General features: G+C 41.0%; 1 long non-coding RNA gene across 1 annotated transcript in view; it reads left to right on the forward strand.

Moving 5' to 3' along the window:
- LOC141773518 (uncharacterized) overlaps positions 1-11,706 on the forward strand; it is a 34,954-nt gene extending 23,248 nt beyond the window's left edge. Inside the window, exon 4 of the long non-coding RNA XR_012595146.1 lies at positions 11,598-11,706. This is a non-coding gene — a long non-coding RNA (uncharacterized LOC141773518). The remainder of the gene's footprint in view (positions 1-11,597) is intronic.
- Positions 11,707-14,454: the final 2,748 nt, after the last annotated feature.

Here is a 14,454-nt window from a genome sequence, read left to right on the forward strand (position 1 = left end):
AGGAGGATAAAACTTCAGTACTCTGCTTCATTGTGATCTTCCTCTGATTTTGTGCTTCATCTAATCTTCTCTTTTTTACCTTTCGCAGTCACTCAGAAGAGTTTCTGTGAATCCTTTTTATTGTGTAAACCTTCTCCCATAATCCCCGAAATATAAGTTCCCGAAGGTTAATGTTTGTGTTTACGAATATCTTTGTTGAACCTACTGAAAAATGTAATTCTGCAATGACTTTCTTTACATGTATGTTATAGTGAAAAAGAAAAAAGCCAAGCACTTAACAATTTCTTCACAATTACATGCTTTTTAGTGTGTAAAATCCTCTGGAACTACATGCTGACCACACAACTCCAGAGACCTATTGGCCAATTCCATACTACAACTAACTCTATATGCAAGTTTTGACTATGTAGTGTGTTCATACTGGAAAAGAGAACATTTTGTACACTCTAAAAAGTGTAAACTCTAAAAAAATCTTCTGGAAATAAGAATGTCTGTGGCTTGAAATGAGAAAGAACAAGGCAATTTGCTACGCTACAATTATGTGAAATGAAATTTGAAAAAAATTCTTGAAACAAGTTCACTTGCTCAGATTGCGACTTTAAAAGGAACAGTGTGTAGGATTTAGGGGGATCTATTAGCAGAAATTAAATATAATATTCATAACTATGTTTTCATTTGTGTATAATCACCTGAAACTGAGAACTGTGTTTTCGTTAGCTTAGAATGAGCTCTTCATATCTACATAGGGAGCGGGTCCTCTTCACAGAGTCCTCGATATTGCTCCGCCATGTTTCTACAGTAGCCCAGAACGGACAAACCAAACACTGGCTCTAGAGAGAGACTTTCACGTTTTTAAGTTCTCCGACATGCTTGTGAAACTGTAATGTGAGCAGCAGAATGCAAAACCGTGGTACCGCCAGCCACCGTCTGACTTCCGTTGCTCCTAAAGTAGAGTTATTATAGTAAGCAAAAGTGTGCACCATTCTCCCTGTCTAGGTGGAGTCACTTTTGTGCGACATCAATCTGCGATGTCAACGGAGACAAAAGCAAAATTACTGAGACCGAGAGTTAATGTGAATTATTGTATCTCTCAAGTCAAGTCAAGTCAAACTTTATTCATACAGCATGTTTAAAAACAACCGCAGTTGACCAAGTGCGGTCGCCCAAAGTGCTATATCTATCAAGGAAAGTGAGAATCATGTTAAAATAAGATATATAACACCAGCAGATAACGATAAGAAGTCAGTATTGCAGGTGCTGTGAGCTCTGGCGGTCAAACCTGCTCCGCTCACCGCGGTACACGAGGACGAGAGAGAGTCAGCCGAGGGCCAGAGCACACTAACTCATTGCCAGTCAGTGTGGCATTGTGTGATGATAATAAGGATAACTTCCTCCAGGATAATGGAGCCGAAGCATATTCAGGCCTCCGTGTGCGCTGTCCCCGAGGATGGCCCTGTCTGCTGTGAATATTCTGCATTTAAATGGTCCATTAGAAGCCAAACAAACACAGACAGGCCTCCATACTAATGACCGACGGGGTCCAGGGTTGAGGCAGGGCACCCGCCATGTCTCAGTGTGTGTGTGTGTGGACGCGTGGGAGAGACGCAGACACTGTGTGTAGAGGGGGTGATGTGGTGTGTTGGAAACAGACAGGGAGAGTTTAAGTGTGTGTGTGTGCTGGACGAGGATTCTGATTGTGTGTGACATGGGTCAGGAGGGTAGGGGGGGTAGGGGTGATGGAGAGTATGGGCTCTCTGGCCAGAGGGGAATCCTCTTCCGAGTCCCAATGGGTTACCATTTGCATGTCTGTCCCATTTGTGTGTGTTTTTGCATATTCTCACGTTATCCATCCCCTGAATAATACGTCTTTGTTGGCTTGCATGCATTTGCGTGCGCATATATGTACATATTGCCTGTCATATTGTCATGTGCGCGAGTTCATGTCCATATTCACTTGAGTGCATATGTGTGTGTGTGTGTGTGTGTGACATGGAGAGTTGCAGGGGTTATTCTAATAAGGGGGATGCTAGTTGTGGGCCCCGGGCCCTGGTCAGACCTTTGCTCGTTATCATTATTAATATTTGAGGAGTAGCCTGTGCAGGGCGGACAGATGCCCTCTTCTCTCAGCACTCAGCTACTCATGAAATGTGACAGGGCACATCCTCACCCCCCCCCACACCCACCACCCCACTCTGCTGTTTATCAAAATATGAGGACTGATGTGTCTAAACTGGGGGAAATGAGGTTTGGATTTAAATTTTGATGGATACGTCCAAGATCACAAACAACACCACTGTGGGGCTGGAGTTTGAATTTTGATCAAATGATGGTTCCAAGGTGCATTCAGATCAAAAACAGGGATACCTTTTGGCCAACTTTATTCATGCACATTTGACCAGCAGTAGTGAGCTGTAGCTAGTTAACATTTTTTACTTTGAATGGTATGCAATTGCGCCGCCTCCAAATTTCACTCCACCTTCATTTGAACACTGCAGAGCACTGAAGTCCCGTTTGTATTAACGGATTGGCATCTACAGTTTCATATAAGCTTCACAATCATTCACACCTGTGTTGGCCCAGACTGAAGTATCTCAACGATTGGATGGATTTCCATGAAATCTGGAAGGATCAACCGTAATCATTTTGGTGATCCCCTAACTTTTCATCTAGTCCCATCATCATGGCAAAACTTTAATTTGTGATTAAATACCTGCAACTCCACGACATTCCTCTCAGCCTCAGCTCGGTGTTTAGTAGTAATTAGCAAATGTGAGTGAATAGCGAATGTTAACATTGTTATTTTCATTGATATTAGCATTTAGCTCAAAGCAGCACTGGGCCTCACAGAGCCATTAGCTTGGCTGTAGACTCTTAAGCCTTGGGGACTAGTAGTCAAATTTGTTTTTCCCAAATATGGTTTTAGGACGAAATAAGCATAAGGAAACATCCAAATATATTAAATGAATATAAAAGGCAAAATATACTTTTTTGTTATATCTGTTGTACTTGAGGATAGTTGGTAGTGTGAGTGGGAACAATGGACCAGCATGCAGGTGTTGATTTTCCAGAAAAACTAAATGTATTCAGTTTATGTTTCAAAAGGAGAAACATAAATCATTTCATCAGGTTTATCACTTTGGGTTCACTGCAGACAATTAATGAGAAAAAAAAAAATTCCAGTACACAAAACACTGGCATTCCTCAATTTCCCTGTATGGAGAGTGAAACAGACCAACCAGTTTGTTGTCTTCCATGACCTTTTCTACCCGGTCACCTGATGTCTGTGGCCAATCAGGGAGGAGCTCTGGAATTAGTGCCACTTTAACCCAGGTAGCATCAACCTGCCCTCATTTGGAGTCAGGTGGTAGTGAAATGCACTTTGACAGAAGATTTTAATCAAATGTATCCTCTCAAGAGGCATAAACAAAACATACATATTGTTAGTGAGGTAGAGAAACAAGTAAACATTTCCTTCTTGGGAGCTGACTAACATTACAGCAGGAAATAAATACCCACAAAGACATTTTAAAGGTGAAGTGCACTCCTTCTTCTTAAAGGGTCAGGCAAGTTTAGGGAATTAAAGTCCCCCTACAGAAAACATCAAGACAATTATGTTTTGTATTGCAAGTTTTCTGAAATTGTATGTTTAAATATGCAAATGAGGCATTATCTCATTAAATATGTGCTAATTTGCAGAAACAGAAATCTGAACATTCTGAACAAATTCTTGTTTCATATTGTTGACATATTAGAGTCAAAGGTTTTTCAGAGGCAGTTTTGGATATCTCTTTGTATCACTACATAAATCAGAAAATACTGTCAACAAAATCCATTTTTGCCATTTTTTTTAGGGATAAAATGTTTTACAAATCAGGCTATGAATGATATATGAACAAACCCCTCTGTGAAAACCTTCAGAATATAGATAGGAATGAAACTGAGTAGTTTGGTGGTTGTAAGTGCTACTGAAGTGGAGATTTTGGGGCTTATTTAGAGAAAACGGCATTTAAAGATATGTATTGTAAATTTCCACACATTTTGCAAGATGCTCCAGTTGAATGGGGTCAAAAATGAACTAATAGACATCACCGTGAAACTTCCCCTGTTGATTACTTACATTAAGACAATTCTTTTTTGTATTACAAGTTTTCTGAAAGTGTATGTTTGAATGTGCAAATGAGGCATTATCTTACGCTAACTTTTGGTGAATTTAGGAGAAATCTACAGACACAAATAGACAAATTGTAGTAATTTAAAACACCAATGTGTATTTTGGATGTTTCCTTTCCTCTAGTCTGAAAGAAGACATGTTATGGAAGCAAAATAGCCCAAAATCTCAAAATTGACCAGTGCATGAAAAACAATGTTTTTGCCTTTAGGGCCTCGCCTTAACTAGATTTTCTAAACTGTAAAAGTAAAAGTTTCTTTACTTAAAAACTTTTTGAAAATATATAAACAATCCAGAAGCTGACCATGTCATTTTTTCATTTTTAAATATTTCCAAATCCATCCATCTGAATAGCATTATTATTATTATTACATTATGTATTTTTCATTTCAATTGCTAATCTCATTCCATCCAGGGAGCTGGGTGAGGAGAGAGCTGCATCAACTCTGTTAACCATATTCATAGACCAAGTGAGAACGACAGACAGAACGACAGACACACACAGAGAGAGAGAGAGAGAGAGAGAGAGAGAGAGAGAGAGAGAGAGAGAGAGAGAGAGAGAGAGAGAGAGAGAGAGAGAGAGAGAGAGAGAGAGGCAGTTGTTTGCACTATTAATTGCTGGAAACAAAAGCAGCAGTTCTTCAAACAAGCGCTGACTCCTCTGTGATATATTTGCATATTCATGAGAGGAAAACTTTTTCTTTTTTTTTTTTATCTCTGTTGTTTGCGGGGGGGATGGTGTGTTTGTGAGGGTTATTTGTTTATTGTGACATTCTGCGAGTTTTTCCAGAATGCCAGCCACCCAAAATAGTCCAGCTATAGGGTTAACACTCACATGCACACACAAACACATGCACATTTTACTGCAAGGATGCACGTGCACGAATGGCAGGAAAGGACGATCCAGGGTGCCCTTTGTTGGTTTGATCGTTGTCACTTAGTTTTCTTTCACACATACGCATGATGTACATATACAGGACTTCTGTTTACATAGAAGGCATGGAGGTCTATGACGCTCAGGTGCGGGCAGGAACAGGCAAAAAGCCACACCGACACACACACACACACACACACACACACACACACACACACACACACACACACACACACACACACACACACACACACACACACACACACACACACACACACACGCACACACACACACACACACGCTCTATTCTTTCCCACAATTCAAATGTACAATCTGATCATCTTCTGATTGCTTTGCGTGTTTTCATATCTGTTTACATCTCTGTATACACACTGCAAGCAAGGTACAGCATAGACAGACACTAAAGCATCCTGTACACACACACACATACTACTGTACACACACACTCCCTACAAAAGACAGGGAAAGTAAGACGGCGAAGTAACAAAACGCAGCAGCAGCAGAAACAAAGCGAAGGCGTGTTATTAATGGAGCGTTGTCGAGCGAGGTGTTTATTTTCGACACGTGTGCTAGTTAACGCCAACAAACACTCTCTGTGTTGTACACGGGGCCAAAACAACACGCTCGGGGACCGCACCGAGCCAAACAAATGATGTCTTTTTTTAGTTAATCGTATATTTATACAATAGGAGGAAGGGGGGAAACGCAGGGGGGAGCGAGGAAGGCAACGCATTCATTAACAGGTTAGGATGTAGAATTAGGAGATGAGGAAGGAGAGGAGGGGTTTTGGTAAAATTAAGGTATAGAGGTGATTAAAGCGTCTTCGTCGATAACAGCCACCATTTATGTTCGTCAGCCCTTCAGGAGTTGAGTCTACATTTGAACTTGTAGTTTGTGTTACAATGGAAAGCAAAAAGGTGACAGTTTTGAGACCAATTAGTCAAATAGAAATAAAAGCAAGCATATGAAGAAGCATTCCTGGGGGTGGGGTGTGTGGATGGATGCGGTGAAGAAGTGGAACTGTAGGAAAAGTGTTACTTTGATTATTTGTATGTTGGAGATCTAAAGTTGCCTACAGTTCCTCACCTGACTGTTTAAAACTGATCTGATGGAAAGGAAAAGGAGCTTCCCCTATTAATCACAACTACAGTAAGCACTTCCTGCTGCTTTTTCACAGTAAGCCAAAAAAAAAGCAGTGTAGCAAGTTATGGCAGGAAAGCTACTTAGTTAGGTTTAGGAAAAGATCGTGGTTGGGCTTTGACGTCTGGTTTCACACGGGACACCAATGGTATGGTTTGACCCACCCAACCACCTCGACCTCCTCCCTGCACAGCGTTTGCCGCTCTTTATATTTCCTGCTTCACGATTGCTTGAAGTACACACAAATTGATTTTGTGGGATATACACAAATTACAGTGCATTATTTTCCATATGAGACCAGCCTGCAACACAGACTTTCTCTGTTTTTAGTGTAACTTGTATTGCACTGATACCGCAGTGGTTTTGTGTCATATCATAGAATAAATGTATTATCAACTGTACAGTGTTTCCACTGATATTGTATCTTTCTATAGAATGTTTTATAGGCAGGTGCAGTGTTAAGTAAACTGATAGTGCCGGGAAACATTTGAGATAAAATCAAACTTGAAATTTTGAATGCACTAATAATATCATCTGAGTTGTCGACGCCCTCTGGTTGATCGACGCTCTATAAAATGTTACAAATACTAGATGTACAGAACTATTCTATATTGTAGTCATCTACTGCCAGCCTGGTCTCTTAAATATTATGTTCCCATACAACGAAACTTCATTGTCAGTTGCATTTCAAGGGAAACATAATTGACAATAAAGTTTTGTTGTATGGGAACATAATTTTGTAGGAGATAGGGCTGCTCCTGCAATGTACCCTGATGATCTCTTTTTAAGTCTTTTGCCTAATTTGTTTATTGTGAAGCACTTTGTGATTTCCTTCTCTTGAAAGGTGCTATATAAATAAACTTACCTACTTACGTACTACTTAATGCACTATGTAATGATAACACATTTTGTACAGTGCATGCGATATGTGTAAAGGTCATTTTAAGGGTTCAGTATGCTTCAAACAAACAAGTTCATACAAAGTGTCTCTTGAACACATCTAAAGGCTAAAGTGTTCACACCTGATCTGAAAGGCCACTCGTGATCGTCACATTCTCTGTTTCTGAAAGTTTCTAGGTGTGAGGTGAGGAGGTTTCAGACACTGTTCCATGATACAACAAGCATTTCATTTGAAGCACACCGACGCCTTCATACAGAAAAGCACACAGAAAGTTTCAGATCTAATGTTTGGGTACTTTTCACACTTTTCTATTCATTAACATTTGAGAGAATACAGTATACTGTATGTGTTTTCCGATATAGTGATACGCCGCTGTGGCATGTTTGCATTTGCGCTGCGACACATATTTGTGTGCATATATGTATGGGTGCAGCAGAATGAAGTTTGAGCCTTATCGTTGTTTATTCTTAGATTCTCAAACTAAGACCTAAAGCTCCTGCCGTTCAAACAGGGAAACCCCCCTGCGGCTTTGAGATCCAGCCTCCCCACCTGTCAATCTCCTCTCTGCCCCAGGGCCATACCAAGTCTGTCCGGGGGTGGGGCTGATATTAGCGGTATCGCCTTTTTCCACCCCTAAGTTGTTTATTTCAATTTTAAGCTGACATTTTAATACACCACTGTGCAGCTTGTCTGATCCTTTGCCAAAAAACGGAGCAAAAAAAAAAAATCTCCCCTCACACAGTTGTCAGCTAGAGGCAAGAAGGCCGAATGTGAGGTTTGACGAAACAGAAGACCGTAATGATCGCGAGCATCTGTATGGCTGTGTACGTACGTGTGTGTTTAGGGTAACTGTGTGTGTGTTATGACGGAGGGGTGGGGGTGTAGGCGTGTACACACAAACATGTGCCTTCAAGGTCATTTTGATTACAAAGCTATAGTAACTTTGGGGTAAATTACCAGTTCTTTTTGACTAATGGGGTTTTTTGAAGGCCGGTACCAACGTTTTTGGGGTTGGAGCTGATATTCTCTCCTGTTACAGCATGTTCCCCATCTTTAGACAATTTCATGACAACAAAATCCAAGTTGTCAGTATTCCCCCATGTTTTTATTCTCAGGATGGAAAAGCCTCCAAAACAGCATTCATTACTTGCCTAGAAACCTAGATTAAAGGGTCCGAATCACAAAACAATGCTTTCTTAGGTAGCTCTAGTGGTATCAAGCCATGCAAATGGTTTTGGTTTTATTTGCCCAGGTTTTGTAATATCTATATGTGGGATTTCTGACACCACCCCAATACAATGGATTCCATTGGAACCACTTTCTTCTGAAGAAACAGTCCCTGGTGACAGCCTGTTCTGTGGATTATTGCTGCAAGAATAGGTTAAAAATAAATAATAAACTAACGGCCGACAGGACTTATTATTACTGATAGTAAAAAAAAACTACTGGGACATTGAGCTGGTATAACACAAGGCACATAAATTACATATATTTGGGTAAAACAACAACTGTTCCATCTGCTTTTGTCAGTAACTAAAGTAACAGTCCATCACAGCGTCAGTGAGCTGTCCCACCCTCACTTGTTTTAATAGAGCAAAGCTGACCATTTAGACTCCCAAGACCTCAGGGTAAAGAGCAAACATGTCTCCCTCATGACCTTTTTATTTTTAATACTGTACAAATTTAAAAATAACTCTTTAACTAAACCTAAAATAACTGCTTGTAATCAATCTCCTAAGTGTGCATGAATAAATCACAATGTAGACTGAGTTGCACTGTCCAAATTTGCAGGGCCACATCTACACACACACCCTACACAAAACAGACAGCATTGTTGTCCAACAGCTAAGCTATAGTCACATGTATCCCGGCCTATAATTTTGTTGTTTTTGCTACTTTTTTTGTAGATTAATAAAGCTACAACAGAGCGGGATAAATGAAGGATATGACGATTAGTCGACGATAGGCAAGACTTGACCTATAAGATTTGACAATGTAAATTCTCAGTCGGGGACAACCCTACTCGATCTAAATTATGATGAGCTTTGAGTAACCAATCAAAACATTTGTCTCCTGGGGTATACAATTACAATTGTTTATATTTTTGGTAGTAATCAACTTTGTTTGATTCACTAAAAATTCCAATAAAAAAATTAAATAAACAGGAACATTTTAGTTGGTTTGCAATTCTACTCAGCTTTCACAAACTTGGCAACCCTGAAGCTGTTAAGTGATATTACATCCTGACTGTTATACAAGACATTTACAGCTTATTTGCTATAACCACAATATATGCCTACCCTTGGCCATATTGTATTTGCAATGAGCAGACATTGTAAAAAAAGCAAGAATTAAAGAAAATATTAAACACAATAATCCTGGGTTTGCAGAATCGTCCAATATCGGCAATATAATATATGATATATAGTCAATTTTATTTATGTAAATGTATCCAACGTCTAATGCATTCACTTCACTCATAGCGGTTTCTGGTTCTTCTCACAGAGTTCTCCTTTTTTCCCCACACTTCTATCACATAGAAAACATGGTTTGCAGAACATTTACAAGTGAGTTTCAATTGAATTCAAATGAATCTTCTCCTCATGATATTTTCAATCTTGTTCCCAGTCAAGAGAAAACTGTTGTGTTGGCTCATTCACTGTGTGAAAACATGCAAACGTACAAAACTTTTAACTCCATAATCAGTATGAAGACACATTTAAAGAGACACAGCAGGTTAATTACCTGGTGTTGGCTAAAAAAACAGAAGCAAAGAGAGAAGGAAAAGCAGCTGTGATGTACAGTAGTGTGAAAGTCCATGGAGGGACGACAGTTTGAACTTTGGTCCAGTGCCATATTGGACAATGTGAGGTTTCATCTGATTGTAATGCAGCTGTTTAAACATGCTGCTTTTGTTTTGTTTATGTTTTTTTTTTTATGTTTTTAGTGTTTGGAAAATGTACAAACTCAAGTCTCTTGTCCACATCACACAGAAACTATATGTTTTAATGTGTGGTCATAGACTGCCAACATTAAACACAAGTACACTATGTACATGTATGATTGTTTGTGAGTCTTCACATCAACACATGTGTCTGCACTCGCAGCCACACCCCCCCCATTAGACAAAACAGGCGCTGCCTTCAAGTGCGGTTGGAAACATCATAATTAGGAGCTGAGTGCACATGAATAACTGAACGGTGAAGTGGTAAACAACACTGAGAAAGTTGGTAAGTGATATATTTAGGTGGCAGTTGAAGTGTTTGCGCTCTATGCACATGATATATGACGCTTTGAGATTTTAATTAATATATACTCAATTTCCTCATTCTGCTATTCAAAATGTAATAACTTTCATTATGATCAAAGGAACTGAAATGAGGCTGCTTTTTTTGCCGCTGGACTTTGTTGACAACTGACAAGAAGGGCTTTAGGTCATCAACAGGTACACACACACACTCATACAGATGTTCAAAGTCATCAGTGTGACCAGCGACCCTGTGACCTTGTGAGTGTTAGTTTCAATTCTGGCACTTAAGCCGCTCTGTCTTTCTTCCAAGGCTGGCTAATGCTTTCCATGAGGGCAAACACTGGCACAAACTGGCCCCCCACCTCTATCTTTCTTGTCTCTTTTCTCCTTCACTCTGTCTTTTTCTCCCCATTTGTTTTTCTTCTCCTCTGCTTATTGTCGACACCATTCCCAAATCCTCTTTTTTTTTCACTGCCCTCCAATATCACACTCCTTTTTCTTTCTGTCCCTCCTTATTCCCAGTCGTGTTCTCTCACCACCCCCCCTTCCCCGTCTTCTTTCTCGACTTTTTGCATAGTGTGTTCAGCGGGGGAGCCACGGGGCAGAGAAATAATTCAAAGTCTTTGCATATTGCAGGCGCTCTGGTCAGCGGCGGAGCCCCGTTGCACTGACACATTAGTTTATCTGGACTGACCCAGCAAACAGCCTACGCCATGACAAATAGCCTGGATGCTGCTGCACGCACACACACACACATGCACGCAGAGAAGACAGGCATATGCAGAACACACACTCTGCCACTGTCTGTGGGCCAGGAAGCATGCGTGCCTCCGGAGAAGGCAGCTTTAAAGAAATCTCCAACCCCAAAAAAAGAAGGAGGAAAAAAAACAACAAATGAAAGCGGCGAGGGAGAGAGGGAGTCAAGATAAAGATAAAAAAAAAAAACTAGAGAGATGTACTGTAGTATCCCTTTAGGTAACAGAGTGATTTTCTGCATTGTTTAATTTTTAATCAGCCCCAACATTCCTCAGCTCTTTTTTGCATATTCTATATATAAATATATAATTAATGTCTGAGAGGCAGATAAAAGATTTTCACAAGAGCGGCTGAGAATCATTTGTTGTTCGCGAGAAGAAATTAATGCCAGTGTTAAAAAGTGGAGTTGCTGAGGCCAAGCTTTTTTCACCCCCCCCTTCTTCTTTTTGTACAACTTTCGCAAATCACATGTTCCTTTGTTCCACAGGCGAAACTGGTCATTTTGGTGTGTTTCTGGAGTAAAACGTCTCCCGGAAGCAGGCGGGCTGCAGACTGGTGGCTGCTGTTCGCACCGTTGGGAGGACGGACTGGTGAAGTGAGTTAAGGCTGATAGTTGCCCTGATAGTGCTGTTACTGGTGTTTTTATGGATGCCAATCAGAGGCAGCCTGATAGCGTCACTCCACCTAAGACGGTGACAAAGACATTTTCATGTTCCGCCACACTGTCCCTTTTATGTATGAATGAGTCAAATGTATTTTTCCAACATCATCACTCCCATCTTGTCAAATACCGACGCTTGGTCAGTGGCCTTATTTGGGTCAAACTGTGATGTTCTAGGTACCCCTCTAACATCAGTTTTGGATGTTTCAGGAACGGCATACCAGTTTCCGCTTGTAAACAGTGTCTTTTCAAAGTCAACTTCCAATGGTTTACTTAGTTTTTTGTTATTTCTTGGTTAGGTTTAGGAAAAGATAGAGGTTTGGGTTAAAATAAGTACATTTGTTGCGTAACTTACATAAACGCGTTAGTTAAGTACGTAAGTTATGTAATGAAACTAAGGTAAAATAAGTCAACGTTGACTTGGTTTCATAAGGGACACTAACGGCAGCCTCCTGGGTGAAAGTCCTCTCTAAGCAGCGGTCGGCAACCTCTGGTTCTGAAAAGTGAAGCTGAATTGCCTTAAACTTGCATTCTTTCTAATAGCCAGCAGGGGGCGACTCCTCTAGTTGCAAAAAGTTGTCTGAGTGTATAGAAGTCTATGAGAAAATGACCCTACTTCTTACTTGATTTATTACCTCAGTAAACATTGTAAACATGAGTTTATGGTCTCAATCGCTAGTTTCAAGTCTTTTTCAATACAGCACGATGTTCATTTAGTAAATTATGGTCCCATTTAGAGTCAAATAGACCATAAAGCAGGGGATGCCTTAGGGCGTGGCTACCTTGTGATTGACAGATCGCTACCACGGCGTTGTCCAGTCTGGGTGTCTCAGAACTTCAACCCTTTCACAGTGTATTTTCAGTTCATGAAAGTCTATTGTAACTTTTTGGTTGCCCAAAAATGTCATATTGAGCATTCGGTTGCTGCCCCCTCTAGTGTCACTTCTGGTTACAAAAAAACAAGATGCCGACAGCCAAAAACCAAGATGGTGACGGCCAAAATGCAGAACTCGAGGCTTCAAAACGGCATTCCACAAACCAATGGGTGACGTCACGGGGACAACGTCCACATCTTTATAAGCAGTCCATGCTAAGCAGAATTTCTTGCTCTTTATACTATGTCAGTTGCTCTGACTGTCTAATAATGACGCGGTTGGCTTTACATTGGCATTAGTTGAAAGCCTAGTGTGTCTCATACAGGGTGCCTTGGTGCGATGGTATCAGACGCCGAGGGCCACCGACCAAGCATCGGTATTTGACGAGTTTGTTTTTTCCTAATAGTACGTCTTTGTTTGTAGTGACCCCAAATATGGAAGACGTGCAGAGTATTGTCCACATTAGAGAAAATGCATACGGAGACTTTTCTATGTATAGAAGCTCCTGCTGTGACCTGTGAGGCTGGAGCTCCACAGTAATAAATCAGGCCCCCTTATAACTTGAAATGGTTTAATGTACAGTTCCATTATTGTAGACATAATTTCCTCGAAAAAACTATTCAATTCATTCCTTTGTGTCATTGCTGTCCATCTTTGGTGCTAAGTGTTTATTACTGTGGCGGTTCTGTGTTGAAAGATTTCTCTCAGACAAACTGAATGAGGTTTATATCTCAATCGCATACTTGATTACATCATGCCCTTTTAGGAAATGTTGTCAAATGTGCTACTAAAAAGAGCTTTTAAATACAACTTAATAAGAATGACACAGCTACTACTGTGCTTCATGTCCACCTTGACTGCACCTCAAAAAGCAAAAAGCTGATGTTTTATATATATATAAAAACCTAGCCGTCCCTTTTCCCTTCAATTCCTGGCTTCTCTCCCTCTTCTCGCTCTTTAAACTGTTGGAGCAGCGAGGCTCAGGGTGTTAGCGGGGAATTTGTCCGGCTTTGACAGGGCCGAGCCGGTTTTCCTCAGCGCCCTTTGAAGAGCGGCCGCTTATCGACACCGGGGCTAAGCGCCGGCCCTCTGAGCTCGGGTTCCGGCACCGCTGGGAGCGCGGTGAGGCTAGCTCGCATCACGATCTGGTCACACACACATACATGCACAGTTCAATGCTCACACACTCAACCTGTAACACATTCAGTACACACATACATACGTACATATACGAACACAAAGAATGAAAAGCAGGCGCGCACGAAAGCATGTAAAGAAGACACACGTGCGTTCGCAAATCATGCACACAGGAAGACATTTGCAAGAAAGATGTAGTGACATTTGGATGAGTGGGGAAAGAGATAATAGGGATGATGGAGATACGGGCACAAGTATATGCACACACACTCACACTCACACACACACGCTAACCTTTTCCCTTGGCATACAAGAGAGGAAAACATAGAAATGCTGGCAAGAGGAAGATCAATGGGGCTTTGTGGCCTCATGGTGTGAAAGAGGTGAGCTGAGGAAGGTGGAATTTCATATTGGGATCTAACATCTATTGTGGAGAACGGACCACTGCCTCAGTCTGCAACTCACATTCAGCAGAAACATTTCCCTGTTGTGGCTGTGAACCTCAACCTGCTGCGTCCTACTTCAGCCAAAGAAAAGTTTTCGTTCAGTTGGCTCTTGATCAGTTTAGAGTTGCATTACGATACCACCACAGTCATGATCCCAACTCAGACTATTTTTGAGAAGATCACCACGCTCACAACACAATGCTAAGGTGCAAGAAGGCCACAAGC

This window comes from Sebastes fasciatus, chromosome 9 (genome assembly GCF_043250625.1).
Source record: "Sebastes fasciatus isolate fSebFas1 chromosome 9, fSebFas1.pri, whole genome shotgun sequence".
In the NCBI taxonomy this organism is placed as follows: Eukaryota; Metazoa; Chordata; class Actinopteri; order Perciformes; family Sebastidae; genus Sebastes; species Sebastes fasciatus.